The following is an 11907-nucleotide window of genomic DNA, read 5'->3' on the forward strand; positions in this document are numbered from 1 at the left end:
CACTGTCAAATGACATAATAATGGGTTGGCAGAACACTGTGCAGCAGCCCTGTTCACCTCTGTAATTTTCATCAGATGGAAGAATATCTATTTCATCAGGGATATGATCAGAGGACAGGTTCATAGTCTGGGGTTGCAATAATACAAAGTGGTGGAAATATGGCTTGCTGTCCTGTTTTACCACATTAGCATATATAGTTCAGGGAGCATCAGCTACTCCTCTGGTTCATCAGGTGACTAATGTCTCAGCCCTAAGATTGCAGTTATATAGTATTGTGGATTGCTAACTACCTTTCTGGAAAGACACCATACAGGACATAAATCTTTGACAGTTAACTTTATCTCTAAGATATTTATAAGCATTTTAATGCAAAATCAGGAAACAACATGATATTTTTCTTTGCCTCAGATTTATATAAGAATCTAATAATTCCCTTGTAGGAAAGCAAATAATTATTGCTGGAAAAGTGTTAAGGAAATTGAATTTGGTTATGTTTATTGTAGGAGGGATGATATATTATCCAGTTAAACTAAATATGCTCCTGTAAAAACTGGCAAAGGAGTCTACCATTAAAGTGAAGGAGCTACAAATTGCCAAAAGAAATTAGAAAATCCTCCCCAGAAATGCCATGTCTTTGATAGTACCAAAGAACTCATTTGGTTAGTCTTTATTGATTATTAGCTTTCTCACAAAATTGCCATTCAAAGTACACTAGAAATTGCTAAAGTGCATAAATATCACAAGAGGATATTACAGCTTTTTATTTAGTACATATGGATGGGGACTGAGATGCTGCATTTATACCACACTCCAGATAATACCAATGCTACTGGTACTTGGATCACACAGTAGCAATGAAGAGAGAAAAAGATGATAATGTGTATTCCTAAACTCATTCATCTGTTAAGATTATTATGAAACTTAGAAATGACCTTTAAGATAACAACATATTGTGAGGTTTAAATTATAAGTAAGAATAATACCTATGGCAATAGAAACACAAAAGATAGAATAGGGAAATGAAAATACATTGTTGAAAGGTTCTTACCTTATATATGAAGTGGTATACTAATAATAAATATAAAAATATTTGAAGGTAAACTATAATAATTTATCAATGTATATTGTAAACCTTATAGCAACAAGTAAAAGATTAAAACAAAGAGGTAGAGCTAATAATCCAATAGAGGATGCAAATTTTACCATTAAACTGTATTCAGTTCAAAAAAAGGCATGCAGGTAGGAGTAATAGAATTTAAAAATTGAGACATAAAGAAAATAAATATTAAATGATAGTATTATCTCCAAAATAAATGTAATTATGGGACTAATTTTAACAATGTAATAAAAAGGCAGGTATTATTAGGCAGGATACAAACAGAAGATCCAACCATATGATTTCTATGAAAAGGATATTTTAATAGAAAGATACAGGTAGGTAAAACTTGAAAGGATGAAAAAAGATATAATGTAAACACTAATTGTAAGAAAGCTATTTTTATATTAGATACATTAGAATTTAAAACAAATAATTTACCCAAGATAAACAAAAATATTTATAATGATAAAAGAGTCATTTTATGAAGAAGAGATAACAGTTTTAAATGTGCCTAGTTATGGGGCTTAAAATATATAAAGTAAAAACTGAAGGAATTCAAGAAGTAGCAAATCCACAAACGTAATTGAAGATTTCAACACTCTGAACGATTGATAACAGTAGGGAGAAATATCAGTAAGGATAAACTAGAGCAACACTATCAACCAAATTGGGCTTATAGACTCTTATGAAACATGACACAAGTAATAATGAAATGCATATTCTTTTAAAATGAGCATTGAACATTGGCTGATGTAGATAATATGGTGGGCCATAAAACAAGTTCAATACAGTTTAAAGTGTAGAAATCATAAACAGAATGTTCTTTAACCAAAACAAATTTTTACAAATCAGTTTAAAAATCACAAGAAGAATTAGAAAACACCATAAACTAAATGATAATTAAAACATAACATATCAAAATTGCGGTACACATCTAGAGTATTGCTTTGAGGGAAATGTATAGCTTTTAATAATTACTTTAGAAAAAATAAGATTTAAGTCAATTATATAAATTTCTACCCTATGTAAAAAGTAAGTAAATAAGAAAAATAAGAGCAGAAATCAATAGAATAATAAATTGACAAAGAAAAAGAACTTCAATTATGTACTCATTATAATACCAATTCCATTACAAAAATTTTATACACACCTATGTGTAAGGAATATAAATATATTCATTAAAACATGTATATATATATATATATATATATATATAACATATATAAATAGTCATAAAATTCTGAGGCCTGATTTTTTATATCCAAAAACTATTTTAAAAACTCATATTCTTCAACAGGAGAGAAAATACAAAAAATATGCAATACTCATACAGTAAGATACTACTCAGCAATCATAGTTAATGCAGAGAGGCATGGTGAAGGAGCTTTGTACTGGAAGCATCTGGGGAATGGGTTCACAGCCTCTGCTGAGGTAGACAAGCTGCTTTCCCCTCAATGGGCTGTCATTTGCTTCTCTGTAAAATGGGGTTATAAAAATTATCTTGAGACCCTTTGAGTTATAAAATGATGTTTATTAATTCAAGATATTTATTGAATTTATTTTATATATTTTAACTTATTTTAATTCTCAATACACTCCTATGAGGTCGATGGTCTGTTATTAGTCCGTTTTACAGAGAGGGTCAGTAACTGCCCATGGTCACATTGCAAGCAAGTGGAAAATATAGAATTTGAATCAGGCAGTCTGACTGCAGGGTCTTTGTCCTTAACCATGACACTCTATAGCTTTATGGTTTCATTTTCCTTTCTGCTCTAGAAGAACATTTAAGTTGTTCTTTTTTTTTTTTTTTTTGCAAATAAAAACACTGCTTCAATAAATATGCCTCAGTGGAACTCTTTGTTTTCACATGCAAGCCTCTACCACAGGTCAAATTAGTTAAACAATGAGGTTGTTAGACTGAGGTAACTCTAATGCCTTAGCTGCCTATATAAGAAACCCAAAACCTAAATATATAGATTGCCAACAAACACGTGAAAGAATGCTCAACACCATTAATCATTAGATAAATGCAAATCAAAACTAAAATGAGGTATCACCTCACACACACCAGTCAGAATGGCCATCATCAAAAAATCTAGAAACAATAAATGCTGGACAGGGTGTGGAGAAAAGGGAACCCTCTTGCACTGTTGGTGGGAATGTAAATTGATACAGCCACTATGGAGAACAGTATGGAGGTTCCTTAAAAAACTGAAAATAGAACTACCATATGACCCAGCAATCCCACTACAGGGCTTTATATACCCTGAGAGAACCATAATTCAAAAAGAGACATGTAGCACAATGTTCATTGCAGCACAATTTACCATAGCCAGGACATGGAAGCAACCTAAGTGTCCACCGATAGATGAATAGATAAAGAAGATGTGGCACATATATACAATGGAATATTACTCAGCCATAAAAAGAAACGAAATTGAGTTAGTTGTAGTGAGGTGGATGGACGTAGAGTGTATCATACAGAGTGGAGTAAGTCAGAAAGAGAAAAACAAATACCATATGCTAACACATATATATAGAATCTCAAACAAAAGAACATGGTTCTGAAGAACATAGGGGAAGGACAGGAAGAAAGACGCAGATGTAGAGAATGGACTTGAGGACACGGGGAGGGGGAAGGGTAAGCTGGGATGAAGTGAGAGAGTAGCATGGACATATATACACTATCAAATATAAAATAAATAGCTAGTGGGAAGCAGCTGCATAGCGCAGGGAGATCAGTTCGGTGCTTTCTGACCACCTAGAGGGGTGGGATAAGGAGGGTGGGAAGGAGACACAAGAGAGAGAAGATATGAGGATATATGCATATGTATAGCTGATTCACTTTGTTATAAAGCAGAAACTAACACACCATTGTAAAGTGATTATACTCCAATAAAGATGTTTTTAAAAAGTAAATAAAGTGCCTACTACAGTAGCTGGCACATCCAAAATAAATAAAATAAAATAAAATACCTTGAGTATGAGAAATCAAAACCTAAGGATAACTGATCACAAACAGGCAACTAGGCTTTTCCAAATAAGGCAACTCTTAAGCTAGAGCCAGTCAAATGATTTCTTTGCTTTGCTTCCATATCTTCTCTATAATAAAGTCTTTCCCCTTGCTTCAAAGCACTTCAGGTTTGGCTGCCTGATTCAAATCAATTTTTGCTCAAATAAACTCTTAAAATTAAAAAAAAAAGTAATGAACATTTGAATCACACACAACATTGATCAACCCCTAAAACATTTTGCTGAGACAAATAAGCAAGAACAAAAATGTGTATGCTGTATGATTTCATGCATGTGAAATACTAGAACAGGCAAAGGAATCCATAGTAACAGAAAGAAGATCAAAATCAATGGTTGTCTGAGGTAGTAGCTGGGGTATTTTGTGGAAGTAAAAATATTGTGTACCTTTATAGAAGTGATACTTGTGAGGGTGTATATATTTAGTAGTAATTATTGACCTTTTCTCTTAAACTGTGTAAACCATATTTTTTTAATAAAGTTGATTAAGAAAAAATATAATTACTCATTATAAGTTCATACTTGTAATCAAAAACTCTATGAGAGCATCTGAAGCTTAAGTTGAAGTCATGCAACATATTTAAAAATATTTTCATTTTTTGACAATACTATCAAAAAAGTATTTGTATGTGTAAATAATTTACTTGATATTGTTTGTATTTTTTAGATATTTTCTTTATATCTTTCTTATTCTCCTCTATATGACTTTATTTAATTTCCTGTATTCTCTCCAAATATATTCATTTCCTTTCCCTTTTTTAATCCTACTATTCCATTCATCTGTCTTAATATATAATGATAGAATATTTGTATTACCTAAATTATTCCATAGTATATTGATAGTACACTGAGTCTAGCAACATAGTATATGTTCTTTAAGAAGTACATGCATGAACTTTTGTGATTATTTTAAAATTTTCCTTCAAAAAATAGTCCCTCAACTAACAGGTTTTATTATGTGGTCTTTTCTAAGTTCAGGAGGTAATAGCTTTTAATAGGAATATATAGAGTGATTTTAACTGCTGTTTTATTAATTACATATTTGGTGAGAATCAAGAAATTTATTGAATAATTTTAAAATTCAAACTTTGCTTTATTTTCTATTTTCAAAGAACACTAACATAACCCCTTTGATAAACTAAGACTAACAGTTACAACTTCAACTCTTTCAATATGTCATTATGTCCTATGAAAAGTAACAAATCAAGAATATTATTCAGCTTAATAAAGGTGAGGCACTAAATTTCCAATAATATGGCATTGAGCCAATAATAAACAATATTTTCTACCTTTCAATCAATGCATAAAATGTAAGGAGTTCTTCATCAGTCTCCTATAGGATAAAATGTCATGAAAGTCAATGTTCTTGCTTTTGGCAAAGAAAAGTAGAAAAATCCAGCACATGACAAAATTACAAAATTTTATTGGTTTTACTTAAATTTACACAAGGAAAGTTAGTTCTTATAAGATAAAATCATCCTGGTTAGTCTCTTCACAGTCAATGACTTTAGGAGAACAAATTAATTAAAAGAGTATATTGCCTCCACATATTTCTCTAAATGTCTTTGCTCTGGCATTTAACTTCAGAGATTATGTAAGGAGTGAGTTTCCCAAATTACAACGAGTTCTTAAAAAAAATAAATAAATAAACGTCTCTCTTTATCACTAGTGTATCTCTTTTAATATTGCATATGTTAGAAACATCTGTCAATCTCTTGAACATTTTTCGGGTAACCATATTTATTTTCTTATTGCTGGTCATAATGAATATGTCACAGTCTGCTAGAATCTTATAGAGTGTATAAACAGATGTGGTGTCATAATGTTGAGAAGTTAAAAAGAGAGAGACAGAAAAATACACAGATTTTTGAAGAATATAAGTCACAACCTACAGCAATCAAAATGTCAAAAGAATCAGTGTAAAGAAGACTATTTCTGGGATTTGAGTTCAAAGCTTGAATATATTTTTTGAAATGAAGAAATCAGTCTGGAAAGTGATATAAGAATGTTCCAACTTTAAAGAAAGAAACAGGTCAACAAAGGACAAAAATATCCTACATGGAAAATATTGCAGACACTTTCAGTATTCTGCATATATCCTTTGGTACTAGATTTTTCAGTATGTGCTTATGGTTTCCTTCTAAAAGAAACTGTGACCCTTTATTTGAGGGCTTTCTCTAGACTCATAAGCATAAAGGAGCATCGTCACGTCTCCTGCATTCTACTGGTCAAAACAGGTCAAAAGGCACTCGTAGTCTTAAGGGAAGTAGACTACACTTTTTGATAGGAGGAGCTGCAAAGTCATATGCAATGGGTGCACATACTGAAGGGTTGGGGAGGCTGGGGCCATTTTTGAAAGTATGCTATCAAGTCCAATCTCTGGCCCCAATTATTCCTGAATATCTCACAGTTAAATATGCTCAGCCCTATCTCAGGATTCCTGAAAGTCACTTCCAATCATGACAGTAGTCTCATTGAACCAGCATATCATTTTCTACATCAGATCTGGATGTAGTTCTTCAGATAGGGTGCCTTCTGATTTGGACAACTATGAAGCAAGAAAAACAAGTTATTTCCCCCACACTCAAATACTCTATAGAAAATAGGGAAACATGAACAGAGTAACAGTTATCACCCCTCAAAGAGACTAACTAGCTATGTGATAGCAAAATGATTATATCACACTTCTTCTAAACTGGAGGGAAAAATTTCTCCTTGTCAGAATTGACAGCTACTTAGATATCAATTTTCCTTTTAAGAACTTCAGAATTACTGTCAGATCTTCCATGAAAGGGTTTGTATATTATCTTACAATCTTTACTAGATTTGCCACTTCATTGACACAGAATTCTGTACAACACCAATGAACTGATTTTATGACAAATAAGTTTTATTAACGAATTCCTTTTCTTGTAACCAAGACCTCTAAATATGCAAAACCCAGAATCGTGTAGACAGGAAGCACAAATTCCCCAGATAGATCACTGTGACTAATAGTAAGGGGGGAAGTGACATACTTCCACCGATTGGTTTCTGGACACAAGTATTTTACTTATTTGGGACTAGGACTTTATAATATTTAGTAATTTAGCATGTATATTGTGTCCTGGAGAATGGAACTATATAACTGTAGGCTGTAACCTCCAAGTTGGCACCTCTGCAATGCCTTCAGTAAGTTTCTATTATGCCAGCAGATTCTGTGTATGATGCCATATATAATAAAACCAGTGTATCCGATTGTTGCCAATCCACACCCATACTTCCTCTTCTGTAAAGGGAATCCCTGGATCTGATGCATCATTAATTCAAATTCCATGACAGTGTACCCAGTATCTTTAAACTGTTAAATAGTGGCACAAACCTAAGCCTTATAAGTATATACTCTTGTTTATTCAAGGAATTCTTTTTACTTTATTTGATAGGTCCCTAAATGTGAATTGCAATCCAAGCCCTTAGGATTTTGGAGGAAAACTCTAACATCCTCTGCAGACAACTCTCTCCTTTTGAGAAACAAATCTTGGCCTGCTACTGGGCCTTAATAGAGACTGAATGTTTAACCATGGGTCACCAAGTTATCATGCAACCTGAGCTTCCCACAAGAAACTCAGTATTATGGTGGGTTATTGGTGGTGGGTGTTACCTGAGCCACCAATCCATAAATCTGAGCATGGACAACAGCTCTCCATCATCAAAAGGAAGTGGTATGTATATGATCAGACTCAAGCAGGTCCTAAAGTCACAAGTAAATTACTTAAAGATGTAGCTCATAGTCTTCACTCATGCTACACTTCCTCCTCTCCCCCAGCCTTACCTATGGTCTCCTGGGGAGTTCTCTATGATCAGCTGACAGAGAAAGAGAAGACTTGAGTTTTTTCATAACAGATTCTGTGCAATATGCAGGCACTATCCAAAAGTGGAAGCTGCATCATTATACACTCCCTTTCTGGGACATTTCCTGAAAAACAGTGGTGAAGGGAAATCCTCCCAATGAGCAGAACTTTAAGCAGTGCCCAGGACTGTTCACATTGCTTGAAACAATAAATGACCAGATATGTAATTACTGATTCATGGTTGTGGTTGATGGTTTGGCTGGTTGGTCAGGGACTTGGAAGGCATATGATTGAAAAATTGCTGACAAGCAAATTTAGGGAGGAGGTATATGGATAGAATTCTGTTAATGGACAAAAAATATCAATGTATTTGTATCCCATGTAAATGCTCATCAAATGTGACCTCAGCAGAAGAAAGTGCTAATAGTCAAGTGGATAGCATAACCTTTTCTGAGGATACCAGCCAGTCTCTTTCTCCAACCACCTTTGTCATTGCCCAAAGGGCTATGAATAAAGTGGCCAATGGTGGCAAGGCTAAGGGTTATGCCACCATTGGGCTCAACCACATGACCTTCCACTAACTAAGGCTGACCTGGCTATAGCCACTGCTGAACGCCCAATCTGCCAGCAGAAGAAACCAATTCTGAGTCCCAGATATGGCATTCTTCTCCAGGGTGATTAGCCAGCTACCTGGTGTTGGGTTGATTACATTGGACCAGTTCCATCATGGAAAGGCAACATTTTGTCCCTACTGGAATAGATACTTACTCTGGATATGGATTTGTCTTCTCTGCATGTGGTGCTTCTTCCAAAATTACCATATGTGGACTTATATAATGCTTTATTCATTGTCATGGTATTGCACACATTACTTCTAAACAAAACCTTACTTCACAGCAAATGAAGTGCAGCAATTGGCCCATGGAATGCACTGGTCTTACCATGTTCCCCAACATCCTGAAGCACCTAGCTTGATAGAGCAATGGAAAGACCTCGTGAAGTCTCAGTTACAGTGCCAGCTATGTAGCAATTCCTTACAGGTCTGGGATGTATTTCTCGAGAAGACTGTTTATTCTCAGCATCCAATGTGTGGCACTGTTTCGTTCTTATCCAGAATTCACTGGTCCAGGAATCAGGAGGTGGAAATGGGAGTAGCACCACTCATTATTACTACTATAGGTCCATTAGCACAATTTTTGCTACCTGTCCCCATGATTTTGTGATCTGTTGGCCTAGAGGTCTTAGTTTTATAGTTCTCTTTTTAAAATTTATTTATTATTTTTTTGCTGTGTTGGGTCTTCGTTGCTGTATGCAGACTTTCTCTAGTTGAGGTGAGTGGGGACTACTCTTCATTGCAGTACCACGGGCTTCTCAGTGCGGTGGCTTCTGTTATTGCAGAGCACAGGCTCTAGGTATGCGGGCTTCAGTAGTTGTGGCACGCAGGCTCAGTAGTTTTGGCTCGCAGCCTCTGGAGCACAGGCTCCATAGTTGTGGCGCACAGGCTTAGTTGCTCTGTGGAATGTGGGACCTTCCGAGACCAGTGATCGAACCAGTGTCCCCTGCACTGGCAGGCAGATTCTTAACCACTGCACCACCAGGGAATCCTGAGGTCTTAGTTTTATAGGGAAGAATACTTCCACCAGAACACATTGATTCTATTGAATTGGAAGGTAAGACTGTTGCCCAGTCACTTTGTTCTCCTCACACCTCTGAGCCCACAGGGAAAGAAGGGAGCTACTGTGCTGGCTGGAGCGATTGATCCTAACTACCAAGGGGAATATTGTACTATTACTCCACAATGGAACTAAGGGAGAGCATGTTTGGAATACAGCCGATCCCTTAGGGAATCTCTTAGTATTACCACGTCCTATAACTAAGGTCAATTATAAACTACAACAGTTCAGTGAAAGCAGGACTACTAATGGCTCAGACTCTTCAGGAATAATCGTTTGGTTTACCCCACCAGGAAAAAGACTGTGACCATAAGGTGCTTCCTGAAGGCATAGGGAATATGGAATGGAGAGTGGAAGAAGGTAATTATAAATACCAGCTATGACCACTGACCAGTTATAGAAGCAAAGACTGTAACTGTCATGACTATTTCTTCCCTAGTTTTTTATAAATATGTTTGTGTGTATTTGTTATAAATACATATGCATATCTTTGTTTCCTTTCTTCTGTCATTCCCCTATCTTATAAGATGTATTGACTTTATATCATACTATTTAAGTATTGTTAATTTTACATCATAGTATTTAAGGTATGGAGTATCAACAGGAAAAGTAAATATCACTCAGGACTTTATTTCTGAGGAAGGGTTGGTGCATTTTTAGTTGTACATAGGATAGCTGTATCACATTTGGAAGAATTTAGATCTTACTATTATCTTTATTTGAATATTAAGTATGGTTTAAAGAGATACATAAGGGTGTCAGGTTAACAAGGGGTGGACTTGTGATGGTTAATTTTATGTATCCACTCAACTGGGATGTGGAGTACCCAGATATCTGTTTAAACTTTATCTCTTGGTGTGCCTGTGATGGTATTTCCAGAGGAGAATATCACTTGAATTCATGGGCTGAGTGAAGCTGATTGCCTTCCCCAGTGTGAGTGGATATCATCCAATCCATTGAGGGCTTGAATAGAAAAAAAAAAAAAACCCAGAGGTAGGTCAGATTCACTCTCTGCCTGACTGTTGAACTGGGACATCAATATTCTCCTGCCCGTGGCACTTGCAATGCTCAGGCCTTCAGACTCAGACTGGAATCAACACCACCGGCTCTCCTCTTCTCAGGCCTTCAGACTACTTTTCTGAGTCTCCAGCTTGCACACAGAAGATCATTGGACTTCTCAGCTTCAATAATCGCATGAGTTAATACCTCATAATAAATCAGTTTTGTATAAAAAGATTATGTACACACTTAGTGAAAATGATGAATTAGCAATTGAAAGAAACATGGAGTAAATAAAGGCAAGACAAGCAAGGACTCAGATCACACAGGCATGAAGCTTTACATCACATAACCAGGCAAACCAATTCTTGCTGCTGCAGCCCTTGTTGAGAGTCTCTACATCATGTCCCTCTAACCCTTGTGTACTAAGTCTTTTGTAGAGGTAGCACCCCTTAAAGTCATGGCACAGAAATATTTATATATAAAATGTTAGAAATCAGATGTGAGTTTGCTAACTCTAGTGACAATCTGAAAGCTTTGTTTTCATGGGTTCTGAGATTAAGTCTAACTGTATTACCTTGTTGGAGGTAATATTTCTCTATGCTGGAGAAATCTGGGATTTTTGCTGCTTAAACATAAATTCTTTTTTCTCCATTTCTAACATGAGAATTTCATTTGCTCAATTACTTCCTTGGTCTCTCCTTGGATATTCTGCCTTTTGGCTTTAAGTCTGTTGTTGACGGGAGACACCACTTTGAAGACTGACTTCTTTTGAAGGTAAAATACTTGTAGTCTTCACTCCATGTGTTGAACTATCATCACTTCTGTACTCCGCTCTATCACTACATTGCAAAGAACACTCAATGAGTTCAAAGAAAGATGTACCACTGGATGAAGAAAAGCAGAATGCATCAGAGAATGAGATTCAAGCAGTTATACATACTACTCCCATTTTTCTGTTCTTTCTCATCCTGCTATTTCAGCAGGCACTATTTCATCCAGTGAACAGCACACATTAAAAATAAATGTAGGGTTTCCCTGGTGGCACAGTGGTTGAGAGTCCGCCTGCCGATGCAGGGGACACGGGTTCGTGCCACGGTCTGGGAAGATCCCACATGCTATGCCGCGGAGCGGATGGGCCAGTGAGCCATGGCCACTGAGCCTGCACATCTGGGGCCTGTGCTCCGCAATGGGAGAGGCCACAACAGTGAGAGGCCCGCTTACTGCAAAAGAAAGAAAGAAAGAAAGAAAGAAAGAAAGAAAGAAAGAAAGAAA

Source organism: Lagenorhynchus albirostris, chromosome 9 (genome assembly GCF_949774975.1).
Source record: "Lagenorhynchus albirostris chromosome 9, mLagAlb1.1, whole genome shotgun sequence".
Taxonomy (NCBI): Eukaryota; Metazoa; Chordata; class Mammalia; order Artiodactyla; family Delphinidae; genus Lagenorhynchus; species Lagenorhynchus albirostris.